The 22,500-nt window shown below is 35.9% G+C and overlaps 1 protein-coding gene and 1 non-coding gene across 5 annotated transcripts in view; one reads left to right on the forward strand and one right to left on the reverse strand.

Moving 5' to 3' along the window:
• Positions 1 to 22,500, forward strand: part of LOC123516880 (G-protein coupled receptor dmsr-1-like) — a 239,287-nt gene that overhangs the window by 141,993 nt on the left and 74,794 nt on the right. For 2 of the 4 annotated variants that reach the window (XM_045276600.1, XM_045276599.1), the window contains one exon: positions 1,233 to 1,254. The exons of the other annotated variants lie outside the window; for them this stretch is intronic. The gene's annotated coding sequence lies outside the window, so the exon portion shown is untranslated. The remainder of the gene's footprint in view (positions 1 to 1,232; positions 1,255 to 22,500) is intronic. 4 annotated transcript variants of the gene reach the window in all.
• On the reverse strand, positions 12,324 to 12,397 carry Trnai-aau. The gene has a single exon. It is a non-coding gene; the product is annotated as a tRNA-Ile (tRNA).

The following is a 22,500-nucleotide window of genomic DNA, read 5'->3' on the forward strand; positions in this document are numbered from 1 at the left end:
CTCCTCCTCCTCCTCCTCCTCCTCCTCCTCCTCCTCCTCCTCCTCTTGTTCCTTTTCCTCTCTCGTCCCCTTCTTGTTTTCCTTCTTTTGTAGAATTTCGCTCCTTTTCGACTTTTTTGACTTTCACTGCTCCTTTCTCCACCATTTTTAATCTTTTTCTTTCCACCTTTCTCTCTCTCCTTCTCCTCTTCCTGCTCCTCCTCCTCCTCCTCTTCCACCTCCTCCTCCTCCTCCTCTTCATTTTTCTCTAATATCATTAGTACAGATGATAACATATGACAAATAAAATGCAAGACAGATCAGCTTCAATATAATTGACAAAAAAGGAGTCACGTCAAATGAAGCCAAACACTTCTTCAATGGAGACATTAACGTCCTGAACTTCTCTCCTTCTAATGGCGTCGTTAGCAGGAGAGTTGCAAATTTTACAGACAGATTGGCTAAGTTTCTAGGACTCCTATTTTGTGCTGAGGCACGGGTCGCTGTCGTAGTGTGTTGCAATTAGAATTCTTTCAGATTTATCTAGTACTGTGGTTCTTACTTAACCTGGGGTCATAGCAAGAATTTAAGAGGACCATGGTGGGCTGTATATATATATATATATATATATATATATATATATATATATATATATATATATATATATATATATATATATATATATATATATATATATATATATATATATATATATATATATATATATATATATATATATATATATATATATATATATATATATATATATATTCTAATTTTTTGGTTGTTTGGGATTTGGGAGAAAAATGAATAGGGTCCACACGATTGTTGAGAATTCAGGAAGGAAAGTAATGGACAGAAAAAGGTCATAAACCACTGACGCAGTAAGAAATGTGGCTTTTTGAGGTTATGTTTGTTTGTTTGTCGCAGGATAAAAGTAGCTCAATATTTGATGTTTTTGTTATTGTTACTGATAAACGCTACATGGTTCCTTTTATTTCCTAATGCCTATGACTTAAAATCCACTAATTGTGGTGGTTCAAGATATTTCCAGTAATTTGTGAATATTTTGAGCAAGTTGTTTTAAGACTGGCATCTTCAGAGGGGCATTTTTTCTATTTGTATTTCTCTTCATGTTGTCATTGGCTAAAACCACTTTAACGTAAAAATAAATCATGATAGCTATTATATATTTCAGTAAAAAGAGTTTCCATGCAGTTTTCTCCATTACATGCTGTCTCTTATTTTCTCAGCCAGCACTTGAAGGAAGAACCGGTGAGTGGTGAGCAACCTTCGTCTTTGCCTTGCCTCTTATTGTATCTTTGACAGACTAATCTCCGGCTGGCCAATTGAGCTACCAGTGTTTGTTTTTCCTTTGTTTATCCTTGTGTTCCTCTGTGTTTCTTTTTTATGTAGGAAGGGTATCGACAAGGGCAACTGCTACAACTCTTCCTCCTCCTACTCCTCCTCCGCGTCCTCGTCCGCCTCGTCCTCCTCCTCCTCCTCCTCCTCCTCCTCCTCCTCCTCCTCCTCCTCCTCCTCCTCCTCCTCCTTGTCCTGCTTTTCGTTCTGTCCGCTTCACTGGTTTGTCTGCATGAACATATTCTCAGGGCCTCTGTCTCTCTCTCTCTCTCTCTCTCTCTCTCTCTCTCTCTCTCTCTCTCTCTCTCTCTCTCTCTCTCTCTCTCTCTCTCTCTCTCTCTCTCGTTCCCAGAATATTAATGGATCTTCCCGTCCAAGGATTTTAGCTTCTTTTATTTTTCATCCTCCTAAGTTTGACATTTTTCCGGGACACTTCATTTATTTTTTGGCTGGAGATTCGGTGGCGAGGCAACGATGCGGAAGTTTAAACTCACGCTCTTGACTGAAATGTTAACGAGGCGACGCACGCACATGCACACACACACACACACACACACACACACACACACACACACACACACACACACACACACACACACACACACACACACACACACACACACACACACACTCACAAGTCGTCGAGCGAGTAGGTTTGTCTAGGCGTTAATTGTGTCTGCGGCGTCAATACCAGTGTCATTGTTCTCTTTGCCTTGCTGATGTCAAAGCAACACTCTCTTTCACCCATGAGTTGAAAGCATTGGGTAAACATATACATACATATATATATATATATATATATATATATATATATATATATATATATATATATATATATATATATATATATATATATATATATATATATATATATATATATATATATATATATATATATATATATATATATATATGCCAGTGTACGATGTGTTAGATCCCCTTCAGTACTGGGATGTATTTTTTGCCTTGAGATTTATGTCTACGCAAGCCTCTCCTTTCCCCGTGAGTTGGAATCATTGGGCAAACATACTTTTCATTTTTTTTGTCTCGCATACGCTGTGTAATAGACGCTGGGTGATCCTTAACACCTTCAGTACTGGGATGCATTTTTTGCCTTATTTGGCATTTTATTGACATTAGGAAGGGCCTGTGGAAGTCAGAAGATTAGTGGTCAGAGTGTTCACTATTTTAATCCCCTCATAAGTTTCTGAAGCTGTATAAAATCTCCAAATAGTAAGCACAATGAATATGGAAACGCGTCATCGTACTGAAGAGTTTAAATAAAAATACTGATAGATATTGACACAAACACCAGAATGAAAGAAAAAATAAAGTCATATTCTTCTGCTAACATATTCATTAACTTTCAACCTTTTCTATCATTGTAAAATTCATTCCATATGATTCTAAAATAAAAGTAGGTACTAAAGACAAGGAACACAATGATCAAAATGAAAGAAAAAGAAAAAAAAATGTTCTACTAACATACGAGTATTCATTAACTTTCAACCTCTTTTTACCATTGTAGAATTCACGTCATATGATCTGAAATAAAAGTGTTAATTGCAACTAATACAAGCACCAGAAAGAAAGAATAAGAAGAAAAAACATGTACTTCTACTAGCATATTCATTAATTTTCTACCTTGCTTACCATTGTAGAATTCACGCCATATGGTTCTGGAATAAAAGTATCTATAGCAATTAACACAAGCACCAAAAAGGAAAGTACAAAGAGAACATGTACTTCAACAAACACATTCATTTAAACAGTTACGTCCTGCTCACCGTTGTGGAAATGGCTCCATCACTGCCTTGCTTCAGTTCAGTCATTCATTCAGGCAGTTAGTCAGTGAGTCGGGAAACACCAACACCTTTCCAGTATCACCTTCAACTCTTACGTGCAGCTGATGGGCGTGAGTTGGAGATTACTTTTATACAAATTTTCCTTACTATGTATTTCCTGCGGGGAGTAATTCACACTTATGTAGCAAATATACAATAATCTTTCCTGCGGTGCTCTTACCTTCCGCGTGTTTAGTCTTAGCACTTTTACAGCTATAACCTATGATTCACAGCACCAACAAATATATCTGAAATATTTTATAAGTTTGTAGAAAAAAAGAAGAATGTATAAAAGAATAGATTTTGCAATTTTGGGTCTGTATAATGTATGGAGATGGCTGAAGAACAAGTAGAAATGTGTCAGAGTGACAAATGTAAAAAAAAATATACCCCAACAAAAGTAAAGGAAAAAGGCTAAACTAGATACATTTACACACTTCTCGTATATTTTGATTTTATATAACTCACGGTGACGTCACAGATACAACTTGAAAGGAGAGTGGCTGGGAAACAGGATCAGACCTTGCCTCTTATCTTCTCCAGGTGACAGTGGCAAATACAGCGCCCTTCCCATCGCGATGTGTGTGTTGTGTGTTGTGAAATCCTCCCCCTACAGCCTTAGCGGTAATCTGGTGGCTGGGGAAATCTTTGAAGGGTATCTGTTGTGTCTTGAACGCCGCAATCCACCGCGCGTCTCCTGCCTCAGTAAATCCAACACTCAGGAAGATAAGAGGTCGAGGAGGAGCAGGAGGTGGAGGTGCGGCGAGGCGTGTGTCTTCTTTCCTCGTGGACTTAAGATTTATTACCGTGTTGTGTGATTTTTTTTATCGTGGTTAAAGAGATTTTGTTTCCTTTTTAGGTGGGTTTTTTTGTGTTTTGAGTTTATTTATGCTGTCTCTTCCATTTTTTTTTTTTTTACTTCTACCCTTTTCTTCTCTTCCTTCTTGGTTTTGTTGCATTGGTTTTATTTATACTTTTCTCTTCCGTGTTTTTTTCTTTTCTTATTCCTTTCTCCTCTTCCTTTCTTCCACGTTCTTTTCTCCCTCGTGAGTTTCATGTTTGTTTCTTCTTAATTCCTGTTTTGCTTCTTTTTTTTTTTCCATTTGCATCCTCCTCCTTCTTTTCCTGCTACTTAATCCCATTCCACTCTTCCAACTCTCTCTCTTATCTCATTGTTTTTGTTTCTCAATCCTTAGTCTCCAAACACAATTCTTTTCCCCCTCCTCCTCCTCCTCCTCCTCCTCCTCCTCCTCCTCCTCCTCCTCCTCCTCCTCCTCCTCCTCCTCCTCCTCCTCCTCCTCCTGACGCAGCCAATTTCCCCACTCAGTGTTCCTCGCCAATCATCCAAACCACAGTCAGCGTTTGTCATTATGTCACAAATAAAGAAAATGAAGATGAAGGAAGTTTCCAAACAGACTAAAACACAACTCTTCTTTCCTCTTTACAAAAACATTCTCAAACTTGTGGAGTGTAATCGTCTTATTCCTCCACTTCCCACTCCTCCTCCTCCTCCTCCTCCTCCTCCTCCTCCTCCTCCTCCTCCTCCTCCTCCTCCTCCTCCTCCTCCTCCTCCTCCTCCTCCTCCTCCTCCTTGTCCCCAGAGTTCTTGATTGTGCACCGCTACGCAACAGTTTTTCGAAACCCTATATTATCTCGAATTTTTATCTTATTCTTACAAAACTGAATCTCTCTCTCTCTCTCTCTCTCTCTCTCTCTCTCTCTCTCTCTCTCTCTCTCTCTCTTGGAAACGTGAAATAAACGTTGAAAAGTTAAATGAAATGGATTAGTATTGAATAAAATGTTCCTTCAAAGAGTTAGAAGTGGAAAGTATGAAAGTGAATCTCTCTTCCCTTGGAACATGAAGTAAACGTTGAGGAATTTAATGGAATAGCTACACGAAAGAAAAATCCTGTTCTAGAGAGTGGTCAGAGTAAGAATTAAGAGAAAAATTGGCGGTTTTTCTTTTCTTTTTCAATGATCGTGATTATTTTTCCTTTAAACGTTGAGAAATTTAATGGAACAGTCATATGAAAAAAAAAAATTTCGTGTTCCAGAGAGTGGTCAATGTAAGAATTAAAAGAAAAATAGGCAAGTTTTGTTTCTTTCTTGCAATGGATGTCTTTTTTTTTTTTTTTTGCGTAAGTCAGAAGTTAAATGAAAGGCGTGTAGAAAAGGAAAAAAAATAGAAAATTGCAGTCCAACTTCCTATTTTTTTTTTCTTTTTTGTGTAGAAGGTAGAGTATTATAAATCTTCTCTTCCTTGGACTGGGATTGATTTGCTGTCTCTGTTTCTCTCTTCTTTTTCATTTACCTTTAATCAATCACTTCAGTTAGTTGGTCAGTCAGTCAGTAAGTCGCTCACTCAGTCAGTCAGTCAAAAAAATCCTTCCTTTTTTTCCCATGAACTAGACAAACTTTTAATCAGTCAATTAGTAAGACAGGCATGTAGACAAATAGACAGGCAGACAAGCAGACAAACAGACAGGAAGGTAGGCAGGCAGGTAAACAGGCAAGCAGGCAGGTAGGTAACGGGTAAGCAAGCAAGCAGGCAGGCAGGCAGGCAGGCAGGCAGACAGGCAGGCAGGCAGACAGACAGATAAACAGACAGTCAGGCAGGCAGGCAAACAGACAGAAAGGCAAGTATGCATGCAAACAGATAGACAGACAGACAAGCAGATAGGCCGGTAAGCGGGCAAGCAAGCAAGAAAGCAGGCAGGCAGGCAGGCAGACCACCACAGCTCTGCATGGCGCAAGGTATTCACAGGGAGAGAAAGATGGATTACCTTGATGAACTACACAGGTGATGATGAAACCACAAATGAAAACGAAAACAACAAAGGATAAAAGATATTCATGAAAGAGAATAGAATATAACCCAGTGAAATATTTTATCCACGGACCATTTTGAAACATTCCTCGAAAAAAAGAAATAAGAGAAAACAGTAAAAAATGTAAAAGGTGAGATAACAGGAAACTATGCTAACTAACTAACCAACCAGCAGGAGTTTTAAAGAAGATAAAAAAATAAACGGAAACAAAAAAAAAAAAAAAATGGTCGAAAGAGAACAGACACTGATTGATGAGGGAAACTTTGCTAAATCGTCTCCTGAAGAAAAAAAATCATTGGTTAAAGAATGGAAGAGAAAAAAAAAATGGCAGGCAAACAATACGATTCGAGTAGAAGAGCAAATTGTTGTTGGAGGAAGAAATCTCTTTTCGTGACATTTTTCTTCTGAAGCTTTGCGGACTTTGACAGCGCTTTGTTGGTGGTTTTATAGTGATAGGTATTTACACGAGAGAGAGAGAGAGAGAGAGAGAGAGAGAGAGAGAGAGAGAGACAGACAGACAGACAGACAGACCATTAGTACACATATTCCAGTACCATCGCACGTCATATTGGGGAAAAAGGAAAAGGTGTGTGTTAACAGTTATTAATTTGTCTCTTTCTGACAAAGACGAGGGAGATAAGGAAAAATTTATAATTATTTGTAAACTTTCTTCAAAGGTAGGAAAACATTTTGTTCCTAATAATACGTCCACAGTACAAGGAATGTATTATTGTTGTTATTATTATTATCATTTTTATTATTATTGTTATTATTATTGCTATTATTATTATTATTATTATTATTATTATTATTATTATTATTATTATTATTATTTTGGTTATTATTATTGTTATTGTCTTTGTTATTGTTGTTGTTATTCTTATTCTTTTTATCAAGATTATTATTATTATTATTATTATTATTATTATTATTATTATTATTATTATTATTATTATTATTATTATTATTATTATTATTATTATTATTATTATCATTGTTATTATTACTATTATTATTATTATTATTATTATTATTATTATTATTATTATTCTTACTACTATTGTAATCATCATTATTGCTATCATCGTTATTATTGCCATTATTTAAATTATCATTGTTTCATTGAGCTATATTCATTTATAATTACTTACAGGTATAATGACGTCAAGAAAATAATAATAATGATAACTACATAAACAAACAAAAACAATTCTCGTTAACAAGAGTGAACGAAAGAAAAGAGAAAAAATATATATATAAAATGAGAAAAAGAATTAGTTTTGCTTGAACATAAATAACTGGAAAGCGGCTGCACCAGTAAAGAAAGCAGAGCCCTAAGCAACAGAGAGAAAGACTATAAAAAAAGGAGAAAAAAAAAAAAGCCTTATCGCTCTTCACATTTTCCCTCATCATCCTCTTCCTCAGTAAGTGTTTTCCCGGAGCGTGGAATGACTGGAGAGCGTAATAGTATGTTATCGCTAATGAGATGATGACAACTCTCTCTCTCTCTCTCTCTCTCTCTCTCTCTCTCTCTCTCTCTCTCTCTCTCTCTCTCTCTCTCTCTCTCTCTCTCTCTCTCTCTCTCTGGTATACATAATCGCAAACAAGGCCTGGTGTAATCCCATGCTGTAAATACAAGGCTATTATATTCTTGTCATTTTAAGCCCAGGACGAATGAGACGCTTGCCTTTAAGATCACTTTGCCTACATCTCCCCTCCTTCCTCCTTCCCTCCCTCCGTCCCTCCATGCCTCCATCCCTCCCTCCCTCCCTCCCTCCCTACTTACTTCCCTTTCATCCTACCTGCTTACAACATTTACTTCTTTCCCTCCTTCCTTCATTTATTCATTCGTTCTTCTTCTTATTTATTAATTTGGTTTTCCGTCCCTTCTTTCATGTATCCATTCATTCATTTGTTTACTTATTCAATTAATTCCTTCCTTCTTGCATCTGCCCTCTCATCCTTTTCTAGTCTTCTTTCTTCCTTTGGCTTTTTTTTCCTTTTCTTCTCACTGTTTGCCTTTTTCTTTTCTTTTGTTCCTCTTTACTTCCTTCCTTCTTTGCGTTCTGCCTTCTTGTCTTTCATTTCTTTCTTCTTCATAAATTCATCCGTTCGATCTCTCTTATTTAACTTCCTTTCTTTCTTCCCTCCTTTTTCCCTTCTTTCTATTTCTTATTTTTTTTTTCCTTTCGTCCTTCATGTACTTCTTTACTCATTCAGTCACTTCTCTCCTCCTTTCTTCCTTCATTCACTCACTCACTCACTCACTCACTCACTGACTCACTCACCTAATCTCTTCAGTACCAGGACACGTTTTCATGTATATTGTGGCTACTATTTGGCTACTTCACACAGCTTCCTTCAGAAACGTATGCTGGGATTAGAATAGTGAAGACTCTGGACATTAATCTTCTGACCTTCATAGACCCTTTCCTAATGCAATTAAAATCGTCTAATTATAATAAAAAATCAAGGTAAAGATGGGTCTCTGTACTGAAGGAATTAAACACTCCTTTCGTTCAGGATACAATAGAACATTAAATCTAAGTATCTGTCTATCTATCTATCTATCTATCTATCTATCTATCTATCTATCTATCTTATCTATTTATTTCTATTTCTGTTTATCTTTTATCTATATATCTATCAATCCATCTATCTATCTGTCTGTCTATGAGTATCTCTCTATCTATCTACCTATCTATCTATCTATCTGTTTATCTATCCGTTTATCTATCTATCTATCTATCTATACCGACCTACCTACCTATCTTTCTGTTTAATTACCTATCTACAGATATCTATCTATCTGTCTATCTATACCGACCTACCTGCCTATCTTTCTGTTTAATTACTATCTAGTATCTACCCATCTGTCTATCTCTCTACCTATCTGTGGGAGAGCCTTGGATGGGATCAAGGAGGTGAGCGTGTGGTGGTGCTGGGAGACGTGTGAGTGTAGTGATCAGTGGCTGGAAGTGAGTAAGGTACAGGTGTGTTTCTGATTAAGTCACTAGTTTGAGGAGCCGAAGGTGAAGAGAGCGCAGTTTCCATGAATGATCTTGATGAGTGACAGAAACCACCTTTGATAAATGGACAGGATACTGTTTTTTTTTTTTCTCTATTTGTGTTTATTTTCATGAGTTTGTGTCGAAAGAAGTGATATGCTTTTTTTTTATTTGAAGACTAGAAAAGAACTCATGAAAAGGTAGTGCTGTAGTGTTTCTGGTGATGTGAAGAAGGCAGGAGTTCGAGAATTTGAATGTACGTATAGAACAACAAGTAAGTCGATGCTTGATTTTAATAAATGAGTGAGAAACATGAAGGTTTTTGGTGCTAAAAGTAAGACAGAGATTAACTTTGGTTATTGAAGGCATATATTGGTCAAATCTTAATGTGCGTGACAGGATAAGAGTTGTTGTCTTTGTATTTTGATGAGGAGATGAAGACAAGAAAAAGAATTGTTTTGAAGGTTGGAGGCAATAAAATAAAAAAAAAAACCATGGAAAGTACTTGGGTAAAAATATTAAATCAAGAAAAGTCTGGTTTTGCGTGAAGATCAAGATAATGTTAAGATTTTCAGAAGTTGAACAAAAAGAAAAGAGAATTAATGCCTTTGTGTGGGAGTAAGAGAAAGACTGATAAAAAAAAAGACTGATGGATTAAGTTTATTGAAAGTGCAAAAGTTAAAATAGAAAAAAAATGAAGTTTATGATAATACAAAAAAATAAAGTAAAGATTTGGAAAGATGGAGGCGAGGGAAGCAAAGAAAGATGTTAATGGGAGCGAGGAAGAAGTATTAAAGCAATGGTTGAGGTGTTAAAGTGAGGGGAGAAGAAATTAGAGGTTTTGTGGGGAGAACAGAAAGAAAGTAAATGTTTGGTGGCAGGAATGTGAGGCGGAGAAAATTGTGGGTTCAGTGCGAGCGATGTTTGGGAGGAAAAAATAAAGAAAAAGAAAAAAAACGACGCCAGAAAAGTTGCGAGTTGTAACAATAGAGATGCAATTTGTTCATTTTTTTTAACCGAATACAAGTTCTTAAAAAAAAAATGCCAAAACTTCATTTTTCAAAACAACGTCCATTATTTTATTACATTTTTATAGTGAGACAGTTTTATTATACTTTTTATTAACGAATCAGAGCTGGATATATATTTTTTTCATAACAATTCTCTTATAGGAAATAAATACACTTTTTCTCTTTATTTTATTCTTTTTAGTCATAGGGCATTTTTCTCGTTTTCTTTTTTCATTTATTTATTTATTTTTAATCAGAAACCAGCTACGCAAATCAAATATCATCGCTAATATGTAAAGAAAAGTTTCGATTCCAAATTCCATGTAGTTACTGTGTCAAATAATGTAGCCCTTTTCTGGAAGCACATTAGTCCCGCTTCATTATTCTCTTTGTCTCCATGACTTCCCTCTTTCCTTTCTTGTAGCTCTTCTCTTCTTCATATCCTCCATTAATTAATCTTTCCTCTCTTTATACATTCATTCACTCATTTATTTATTTGTTTATTCTCTTTCTTTTTCTTTTCTTTTACTTTCTTTCATTCCTTTCCGTCTTCTTTTTTATCGTCTTTTCTTTTCGTTGTTTCCTTCTTCCGACTTCTCTCCTTTCCCTTCTTATTCCTTCCTTCCTTCCTTCCTTCCTTCCTTCCTTCTTTCCTTCCATTTTCCCTTATTCCTTCCCTTTTCCTTTCCTTTCCTTCATTAACTATTTTTCCATCCTATCTCTTTCCCTAACTCCCTCTTCCCATTCACTTTCTTCCTCTCCTCTTAACTCATCAAATACCTCATCAACTTTTTGTCCATTCCTCTCTGCGTTGCTCTCTACCGTGACTCAGAACTAGAAAACAAAGCGATTTCTTTTCCTCAGAATAAATCAATGTGCTTCATGAATTCAATTACGTAGAGTGAATCAAGTTTGCGTTTGAAGTTTATGGAGAGGATTGTACATAAAAGTGGACGGGAACTGGAGTCACAATAGCAATTCACCTGTAGAGCAATTATCTTCCTGATGTGATTGGCTCGTGTAAATACTGATTCTTGCAAGTAAAAGACACACAAACACACACACAAAAAATAAATGAATAAAATATAATGAGTGAATAAGTAAATAAATAGATAGACAGAATAAAAATGGAGCAGGAAGGTAATTGTTCTAGATGAATACATAGATAAAATATAAATGAAAACATATAGACGAGTGAAATTTAATATAAGGAAGATATAATTTTTTCCTAACGTGATAAACCCATCACATTTTATTATCATCTTCATCTCCTTATCTTTACCTCATTAATTTCCACCTGTTTATATTATCCTCATTAAATTATCCTCCACTACCATCTTAGAAGCACAAAGGAAGCTCCATTTTTTTTTACCGTAATGTAATAAAGCAATCACACACACACACACACACACACACACACACACACACACACACACACACATACACACACACACACATATACTTAACTAAACCTTCACGTAATCAAATAGCTATTAATCCCGTGGTCCAACAGAAGATGAAGGTGGTTCAGAATGTACACACACGTATAAAAAAAGAAGAAAACTGAATGAATAATACAATGGTCGTTTTCCTGAAGGTTTTATAGTGACGTCTAACTTGGGGAAATATCTTTAAATCTTTTTTTTCTTCTATTTTATCCTTTTTTTTCGTTTTTTTTCTGTTTTTCTGTGGTATATGGTGATTTATTTGTGTGCTTTCTTGGGTGAACTGTTGTTGTTGTTGTTGTTGTTCTTGTTGTTACTGTATGAGTAGTAGTAGTAGTAGTAGTAGTAGTAATAGTAGGAGTTGTAGTAGTAGGAGTAGTAGTAATAGTAGTAGTAGTAGTAGTAGTAGTAGTAGTAGTAGTAGTAGTAGTAGTAGCAGTAAAAGTAGTAATAGTACATAAGAACACAAGCAAATGAGGGAAGCTACAAGAGATTCTCATGCCTACACGTGGCACTTCCTGTATGGACAAGGCTACGTAATTCCACCTGTCATCCTCATCCATACATTTGTCTAATCTTCTATAAGAGCTCCCTATTAACCTAACATAACAATATGATCATCGACTCCGTTCCATTCCCATTTCTTTCTTACAATCCCCAAGCTTGAACTTCTTGTCCTATTCTGGCCACTGATCCTGAACTTTGCTAATGTCCCTTCCCTATACCACTTAAATACTTCCTTCAGGTCCCCTCTTCACCTGCCTCTCTCTAAGGAATGCATGTTTAGTATCTTCAATCTCATTTCGTGGGGAATCTCCCTCATTCTCTGTAAAAAGTTGTCACCGTTTGGCCCGTAAGGGGATCGAACCCTCGACATCCGCGTTATTAGCACGGCGCTCTAACCAACTGAGCTAACAGGCCGGTGAAAGGAAGTGGAGAAGGAGGAGGAGCAGTAGTAGTAGTAGTAGTAGTACTTGTTGCTGCTTTTTGTTGTGTTTATTATTGTTGTTTTATTGTTGTTTTTTTCCTCGTCCTTCTTTTTCTTCTGCATCATCATCATCATCATCATTATCATCTTATTATTATTATTGTTATTATTTTTTTTATTATTATTATTATTATTGTTGTTATTATTATTGTTATTATTATTATTATTTTATTATTATTATTATATTTATTATTAATCCCTTCTTTTTTCTTCTTTATCTTCTTTTTCTTCGTTTTCTTGTACTTCCTCTATTGTTTTATCTTCCTTTCGTTTTTTTTTCTTTTCTTCTTCTTCTTCTTCTTCTTCTTCTTCTTCTTATTATTTTATTATTATTATTTATTATTATTATTATTATTATTATTATTATTATTATTATTATTATTATTATTATTATTATTATTATTATTATTATTATTATTATTATTATTATTATTATTATTATTATTATTATTATTATTACTACTACTACTACTATTATTATTATTATTATTATTATTATTATTATTATCATTATTATTAATTTGTTATTATCATTATTTATACCATTATTGTTGGTGATATTATATTATTATTATTATTATTATTATTATTATTATTATTATTATTATTATTATTATTATTATCATCATCATCATCATCATCATCATCATCATCATCATCATCATCATCATCATCATCATCATCATTGTTCATCATCATTATCTATCATTATTGTTGGTTATTATTATTATTATTATTATTATTATTATTATTATTATTATTATTAGCATTGTTAGTATTATTATTATTATTATTATTATTATTATTATTATTATTATTATTATTATTATTATTATTATTATTACTATCATTATAATCGTTATTACTATTGCTTTCTTTTTCTTTTCTTTTTCCTTTCCTTTTTTTTTTTCTTCGTAATTTTTCTTCCTCACGTAAATTCATCTTTCTTTGCTTCAGTTCTACCACGCTAATTGCTTTCTTTAATTGCACCAAATGGAATCAAACTATCACCATTTTTATCCATTAGTCGCTCACAAAAGTTACACACATTCTCTGGAAACTTAATTTTTTTTCTATTTCTTCTATGTATTTTTTTTTCTGTTCGTCTTTTTTATCGTCCAATTTTTTTTTTTTGACCTATTTCTTCCATTTTGCTTTTATTTTGTACACATTTTATTTATTTTTTTCATTCGTTTTCTGTTTTGTTATGTTTCGTTTGTCTAGTTTTCCCATTTTTTTTTTCTTTGATATGGTTGTTGTTATTTTGTTTCCCGTTTTCTTTTTTTTACTCCCCCAATATCCGACTTTCCTTCCTTTAATTTACTTTTTTATTTATTGATTTTCCATTTGCAATACCGAATATGTTTTATTGTCACCTTTTATTCATATCTATTGTTTTCTCCTGTGTTTGAATTCCTACTTTCCATTCTCTCTCTCTCTCTCTCTCTCTCTCTCTCTCTCTCTCTCTCTCTCTCTCTCTCTCTCTCTCTCTCTCTCTCTCTCTCTCTCTCTCTCTCAACCATCTTTCTTCGTATCTATGTTTTTTAATCTTTCTCATATACACTCCATTCTCATTTACCTCTCTCTCATTCTCCTCCTCCTCCTCCTCCTCCTCCTCTTCCTCTTCCTCTTCATCCTCCTCCTTCTCCATTTCTTCCTTTTCTCTTCTTTTTCTTTTTTTCTTCCTCCTCTTTTTTCTTTCCCTCTTTTTTGTTTTCTTCTTTTCCATTTCTTTTTGTACAGTACTACCACCATCACCACCTTCCTCGTCTTCCTCCTCCTCCTCGTCCTTCTCCTCCTCTTCTTCTTCCTCCTCCTCCTCCTCCTCCTCCTCCTCCTCCTCCTCCTCCTCGTTTTCTCCATTCTTTCCTTTCCATCCTCCTATTTTTCCACCTTTTTTTCTTTTCCTCTCCAGCATTGTAAACCTCAAATATTCAGCTGTTGCTTGTTCATTGTTTGGGGTCCTTTCTGTTCCTCTTCTATTACTCAGAGTAAGTACTGTAAGGGGAAACAGAAAGCAATGGAGAGAGAAAGAGAGAGGGAAGAGAGAGACAGGGAGAAAGGAGAGAAAGAGGGAGGTTCTCAGTTCATCTCTCTTAATTCTCTGGTGTGATCCTTCTCTATTTGTTCCCCGATGAATGAGTCAACCCTACCACCACGACTGCTGCTACTATTGCTACCACTACTTCTGTTACTCCTGCTGCTGTTGTTGTCGCTGGTGGTTCTTACTCTTCGTTACTGGCGGACACTAGACAGGCTGGATGTGTTCATGTTTTCTACTGTGCTTTTATTAGTCTTACGTCTGTGTTTAGAAACGCTTTGTTCTCTCACCACGACTATTTTTCAAGGCCACAGAGATAGTTAGCGGGGTTTTCAAGAGTGTTTCTTCAATTAGTAATGTAGAAATCTTCTCACTCTGCCTCTAGAACCGTAAAAAAAAAAAACACCTTAAAGACTCGTGTAAATTTAGACAAAGCCTTTTGAAATAGTTGAGGTGAAGCACAGATGTTTTTGAAAATACGAACCTTATACCAGTCTACCTCCTCCTCCTCCTCCTCTTCTTCTGCCTCTTCCTCCTCTTACTCATATTTCTCTCCCACGTTGGTTAGGGATGTAAGTATCTGTTATCTGTCTTCACTTCTTCTTCACCTTTTTTTTACGCCTTTGTTTCTTCTCCTTCACTCTCTACTCCTAATTCTTACTCTCCACTATTCTTTGTTCCATTCATCTTTTACTTAGTGCGTGTTTATTGCAATGATTGTGTCGTCATTGTTACGCTTCCTTTCCTTTTCATCATCCTCCTTCTCCTCCTCGTCCTCCTCCTTTCTTCTTCTTCCTATTATTATTATTATTTTTACTGTTTTTTTCTTCTTCTTTCTTCTTCTCCTCCTCCTCCTCCTCCTCCTCCTCCTCCTCCTCCTCCTCCTTGTTGGTTTTAGAAGTACACGTTTCTCTACATTCATCTTCTTCCCCGCAAGTGACATAAAGACTAATATTTTTCAGTTTTTCCTTTGTGTCGCCAGTGTGAATAGAGTGATTTGTATTTGTGGCTAAGGAAAGAATTTACGTAGAACTCTTTATATCAATTTCTTTATACCATTAGCATAACACTGCGCTTTTTTTTTCTAACCCCTTTGAGATGTGGTTAGCTTGATCTGTTTACGTACTATGACTCGAAAAGGACCGAGAGGACCCGAGGAAGACTGAAAGGAGACGAAAAACCAAGAAGGAGAGAAAGACAAAGAGAAAGAAAGGCATGATTACTACACGTGTTTACTATTTCCTCGTAAATGCGGTTAGCCTGAACTGTTTACATGTTATGACACGAAAAGGAGAGAAGGAGAAAAACATAGAGGTGCAAGAAATGAATGAGAAAAATAAATAAATAAAGAGACGAAAAAGGAAAGAAGAAAGGAGGAGAGGGAAAAAAACAGGAAGAGAAAGAAAACACGAAAAAGGGAAAAGAAAGACAAAACTGCGAAAAAAATATTAATAAAAAGGAGGAAAGAGAGATTATAACAGAGAAAGAAAGCATAAACAAAAACGCATCGCAAGCAGTTATTTTTTTCATCTGTGTATAGTGTTGTGTTCCTTGTGGTCATTACTTGTATAGAGCTGCAAGAAATTAATAAAATAAAAGAGAAAATAAAGAGACGAAAAAGAAATAAAGAAACGTAGGGACGGAAAAAAAATGAAGAGAAAAAACACGAAAAAAGGGACAAGAAAGACAAAAATACGAAAAACATTACAAAAAAAAAGGAGGAAAGAAAGGATTACAACATGAAGAAGAAAAATATAAACAAAAACGCATCGCAAGCAGTTATTTTGTCATTTGTGCATAGTATTGTGTTTTCCATGGCCATCACTTGACTACTACCGCTCCAGAAAGGCGTCCAGTATCGCAGGACCAATGTAGGGACTGAGATAGGAAGGACAATATATGGAGAATCGATCTGCATTTGTGTATGTGTAGAATCGATTTACATTCGCATATATCTTTGGAATGTACTTAGATCTGCATAACCAATATATATTTTCCTGTGTGTTTTCTTTATGTGTGTTTATTTATTTATTAATTAATTTATTTATTTATCTGTTTATTTGTTTTAATAGCCGTGTTCTTAATGTACAACCGTCAAAAAAGTTTATCATATTTCTTTTTATTTATATATATAGCTTGCACACACACACACACACACACACACACACACACACACACACACACACACACACACACACACACACACACACACACACACACACACACACACACACACACACACTTCCTTTTACTTATGTGGTCCACTAATCTAGTACTCATCTATTTGAAAAGCTTTATTGTACCTGAGTGCACCGTTACTCCTTTTCTTCAATTGAAAAGGAAAAAAGTTTCACATTCCTCTAAAGAAACTAAATGAAACAAATGGAAATCAATATAAAAGTGCTGTTTCTTTGATCTCAAGCTCGAAAAAGTTTGTAATGTCAAGAGATATATATATATATATATATATATATATATATATATATATATATATAGAGAGAGAGAGAGAGAGAGAGAGAGAGAGAGAGAGAGAGAGAGAGAGAGAGAGAGAGAGAGAGAGAGAGGTGGAGCAAAGATGAAAGACCTCTCTTGTCACTTCCTGTTGAATCCTGTGTGCAAAAGCCAGCAACAGGAAGGAAGTAGCAGACAGCAAGCGCTTCAGTCTTCTTCACTCACCCCCTCTCCTCTTCCTCTTCCTCTTCCTCCTCCCCCTCCTCCTCCTCCTCCTCCTCCTCATCCTACTACTTGTCAAAGCGTCACACACGACACTTGTATTACCATTTTGTGTTTTGTTTGAAATGTTTTTAGTTTTTTCTCTTCTTTTTTCTTGTTTCTCATTTACTCATTTATTTAGATGTTTGTTTATTTATCTATTTTTATATTCATTTATTTGCCTTTGGTGGGAGAAGGAAGGTTGTCTCAAATTTTTATGTCTATTTTTAGTGTTGTTTTTGTTTTTTTACGATATTTTTTTTATGTATTTTTTCATGAATATATTTTTATTCTCGCAGGTTTATGTTTCCCAATAGTGTTATTGAATTAACTCCCCTTTTTTTCCGTATTAGAATATATTGAGTTACGTTCATATTTCCGTATTTCCCTCTTTTGTACATAAACTATTTGATAACATACGAACAGACCGTCCATTATATAACAACACCGTCCATTATCAAACAATTCACAGAGAGAGAGAGAGAGAGAGAGAGAGAGAGAGAGAGAGAGAGAGAGAATGAATTTTACCATGTCTGATATATTTTTTTGATAATTCAATTTCAAAGAATATATTGGTAAATGTTCACATCACCTCATAACTTCTTTATTTCTTTTTTTTCTTTCTTTCTTTCTTTCTTTCTTCTTTCTTTCTTTTGAAGCTTTGGCGCTTTGCAGAAAAACATGCTCCTCCACCAGCATCTCTGAAAGCCACACGTGAAAAACAGAAATCTTACATTCGCGTGCATGACCTGATTCGCCTCAAGAAGCATTCAACTCTTCCTTTGCCTCACACGCTTCATTCCTTAAGACTGCATTGAATCCTTCGATATTATTTGATGCCACGTGAGCAGATAGACAGTCAGACAGGCAGAAAGGGATCAGAGAAACTTACAAGCAGATAAACAAGCAGATATATGTGCGGATAGATAAACAGAGGTATAGACAAACCGACAGACAGGCAGAGAGGCAGGCAAACGAACGGAAAGAAAGGTAGACAGACGAACGAAAATGAAGAGACACATACACAGACAGAAAGAAACAGGCAAACACACACACACACACATAAACAGGAAAAAAGAAACAGGCAAGCAGACAGACAGAAAGATAGACAAAGATACAGATAAATAAACCAATAAACAGAGACAAAGACAGAGATAGACAGAGGCACACTCAAGCAAACAAACAAACTACCGCACACACAAACACATAACCTCAGCAAACAATAAAAAAAAAAAAACTAGGTACCACCACCACCACCACCACCACCACCACCACCACTTTCCCTGACAAACGTAATAAACCATCAATTTTAAGGCGACAATTTCCGAGGAACGTGTCACTCTTGTTTACTCTACCCACCTTCTCGCAGACGCGTAGTCGAGGTAATGAAGTAACAACTCATAAACTTCCCCGCTCACGTCACGCCCCGCCTCTCCCTCACGCCCCGCCTTCCTCTTGCATCCTCCCCCTCCCCTCCCCTCCCCTCCCAGCACCTGCCTCGCGAAAGAAAATTAACATGATTACTGAAGTTTTGACTTGTTTAGATGAGACGTGTTTGTGTGTTTATCTGGGACGGTTTGGAACGTGGAGAAAGATCGAAGGAGGAGGAGGAGGAGGAGGAGTGTAGTAGGTAGCGGTGGTGGTGGTGTTGGTGATAGTGGTTGAAGAAGAGCAGATAATGAAGACAGAGAACAGGAAGGAGAAGAAAGAGAAGAAGCAGAAAACGAACCTCAACAAAATTAACAACAACAACAACAACAACAAATAAGGAGGGAAAAAAAGAGGAAAAAATAACTGGAACAAGAAAACATTAAAAAGAAAAAAACGTGTTAGATAGTAATAGCAAATTCGACAGAAACTTTTAACCACAGTGAGAGAGAGAGAGAGAGAGAGAGAGAGAGAGAGAGAGAGAGAGAGAGAGAGAGAGAGAGAGAGAGAGAGAGAGACTACAAAGACAGAGACAAATGGTGGAGGGAAGGGTAGGGAGAGGGGAAGGATTGAGAGAGGAGGATATAGAGAGGCGAGGGTTGGAGATGTGTGGGTGAGGGGAGCTGAGAGGAATGAGGGAAGAGACATACAGTGAGGGGAATGAATCGAGGGGAGGTTGGTGTTATAGGACGGATATAGGAATACCGTGGGAGAGAAAATTCAGCGATCAGTGAGAGAGTGAGATAGAAAAACAAGAAAACATTCTCCTCTTCTCTCCATCCACTTGCTATACACTGAAATTATTTTTTCCGACTGAGGGAACGTTTGATAAAATGAAAACAAACTTATATTGGCAAGAAAAGGAAAGTTTTACTGGCATAATTAGTTTGTTGCATCCATTTGAGAGAAGTCGGAAACAAATTACGTCAATAGAGTTTTTAAAAACGCACATTAGAAACAATAGTGATAGTGATGAAAAAACAATAATAGTGATAATAATAGTAGTAATAATAATGATAATAATAATAATAGTAATGAAAGCTATAGTTTTATAATAGTAGTAGTAGTAGTAGTAGTAGTAGTAGTAGTAATGCTAATAGTAGTAGCACTAGTAGTAGTAGCGGTATAGTAGTAGTAGTAGTAGTAGTAGTAGTAGTAGTAGTAGTAGTAGCAGCAGCAGCAGCAGCAACGGTAACAATAAAACCACAACAAAAAATAGGAAAATAGAATGATAGAAACTGACAAATAAATAAAAAATCAATCAAATAAACAAACAAACAAACAAACAAACACAGGCGAATGGACGTGACGAGCAGCAGATAAAGTGTGTGGAGCAGCGAGGTAAAAAGTGGCCTCGCGACGCCCGCCTGTCATCGTAAAGAGGGAGTGATCGGCGCCAGTTTGCGTCGCGAGTGTCGTTGGGAAAAGTTGGCGAGGGCGAGTTTTGCGTGCCTTCATCGGCTTCCCATTCACGGCGTCCATGCCAAAGTTGTTGCAATTAGCGGCGCGCGGCTGTGAGCAAAGAAAGCGGAACGAAAACAACTTTTGCCGATTTCCGTGTTCCAGTTTCGCTTTTCATTTGCATACCATTATTTCTTGTCGCCGCTTTGGTTTTGACGTCTCTCTGCTCTGGTGGTCGGTCCGCCTCATTACCCTTGTTTGGTAGTGATATTATCAAGCGTAATTTCTTTATAGCACATCGATTTGAGTATGAGGTTACATTACTGAATAGCGACATGAAATACTCGCACGCTTCTCCCAACACAACTCGCCTGCGTTCAAAATATTATCAAGTCATCCATGTCTGTGAGAAGTTTCTGGTTAGCAGACTGTCTGTCAATATCTGTCTTTGTATACCTTATAAGTTATGTGTGTTGATGTGGCAATAGATTTACTTATTTTACTTATTTTACTTAATTACGTATTTTCTTTATTACTTGTGTTATTGTAGATCCTTTTGTCCAGGTTAATATTTTTGACTATTTTGTTTGAGTGTGTATGGAGTTTGAATATTGATCTGCTTCTTATAATACACACGAACTTTCTTTCATTATTTGCCTGAAAATTGTCGCAAATATTCTAGTTTCCTGTTAGCGCTTTGCCTTTTTTTTTTTTTTTTTTTTCTTTTTTTTATCGACTGCCATCTTTTGCTGCCACAATGTTGATGTTTCTGCTATTATTATTCGAGATAATTTCTTCTCACACTTTGGTTTGCTGGGTGTGAAGTTAAAATATTGAACAATTGCACGAAATACGCATGAAAAGTGATCATTATTCCTAGTTTGAAAATTTCCCATTCTTTTTGACGGCCACACTGCTCTGTCCGCCTCAGTGTTGTTGCTGTGATGTTATTATCATACATTACTTTTTTCCGTAACTTAGGTTTGCTGAGTGCGAAAGTTAGAGTACCGAAAACCTCCATAAATGGTGGTACTTTCTTGTCACTGCTTTTGTTTTCACGGCACTTTGCTCTGCCTGCCACGCCGCTGCTGCTGTTGGTGATAGTAGTATTATAAGCGTATTTTGTTTCCACACTTCCCTTTATGGCGTGTGGAAATTTGAATAGTTCCATAATTATATACGCGGAAAGTTTTCTTTGTTCCCAGTCCGAAAATTCCCGCACATGTCCTTACTTTGCGTCTGGTAAGATGGTCATGTGTGCAAACTATGTCGGAGTTTTGAGCTTGGTAATTTTACTCATGTTTGCCAATTTGCCCTTTTCCTGCTCCAGTTGTCCCTCGCTAACCTTCCTAACACCGTAAAGAAACGTCTGCGTGTAGATATAGAAGAGATAAATGAGAAAACAGGTTTATTTAGTATTTTAGTTAATTGACTACTATTTGATGCATCTTTCTTTCATCGCTAATCACTCTGAGATACCTACTTCTTCTACAGCCATCTCTAATCTTTTAACTGGGAAGATATTACAAAATCTGTCCCTTTTAATATTTTTCTTTCATGGAGATGTTTATATAAAAATTTCATGTATTACCTTTTGTGTTGTTAATCGTCTCGTATCACAACGAAAGGATTAACCACACAATTGTTCACGAGAGTTTAACACAAAGAATAGTGTCTAGAAATTATACATTTTGAATGGGAACATCTGTTTAGCAGTGAGAATGTAAAGAAGTATGTATATTGGTGAACAATATTTGTGACACAGGAAGCACTTGACCGCCATATAGTTTTATCCTTCACTAAATAGCAATTCTGTGAACCACACATTTGTATTAATTGCCTCATCACGCCGTCTGTATTCTTAGTTTGTTTTATTATGTAGTAGTTCTGAATTCATCAAAATTATCATTTGTTTAAGCATATAACAGTTTGACGCTACCTTTTGTACATAACAGTTCTGAATTCCCTAAGTACACAACGGTCCTTACTTTAACTTAACCTCTTCAGTACTGAGACGCATTTTTAACATGTGTTTTGGGTGCGATAAAAGAGTTTTATTTACATTTGGAAGGGTCTATGGAGGTCAGAAGATTAATGGCTAGAGCCTTCACTATTTTAATCCCCGACATAAGTTTTTGAAGCTGTATAAAATCACCAAATAGTAAGTAGAATGAATATGAAAACATGTCATAGTACTGAATGGGTTAAATATACAACAATTATGAATTCTCTTTATGACGCACTAGTCGCTCCAGTACACTACACAACAGGCACACTGGATAAAAAAAAAACCTTGTAATTTGCTCAAGTATATAAAAGTTTTGAGTTCACGTTTTCCCTTACTCCTATCAAGAAGCGAGACGGACCTATGGCAGAACACACACATGAGTCTCACCTCACCATCATATATGAAACTCTGTATCTTGTAATTCCTAACACCTACACGTACATCGC

This window comes from Portunus trituberculatus, chromosome 41, assembly GCF_017591435.1.
Source record: "Portunus trituberculatus isolate SZX2019 chromosome 41, ASM1759143v1, whole genome shotgun sequence".
Lineage (NCBI taxonomy): Eukaryota > Metazoa > Arthropoda > Malacostraca > Decapoda > Portunidae > Portunus > Portunus trituberculatus.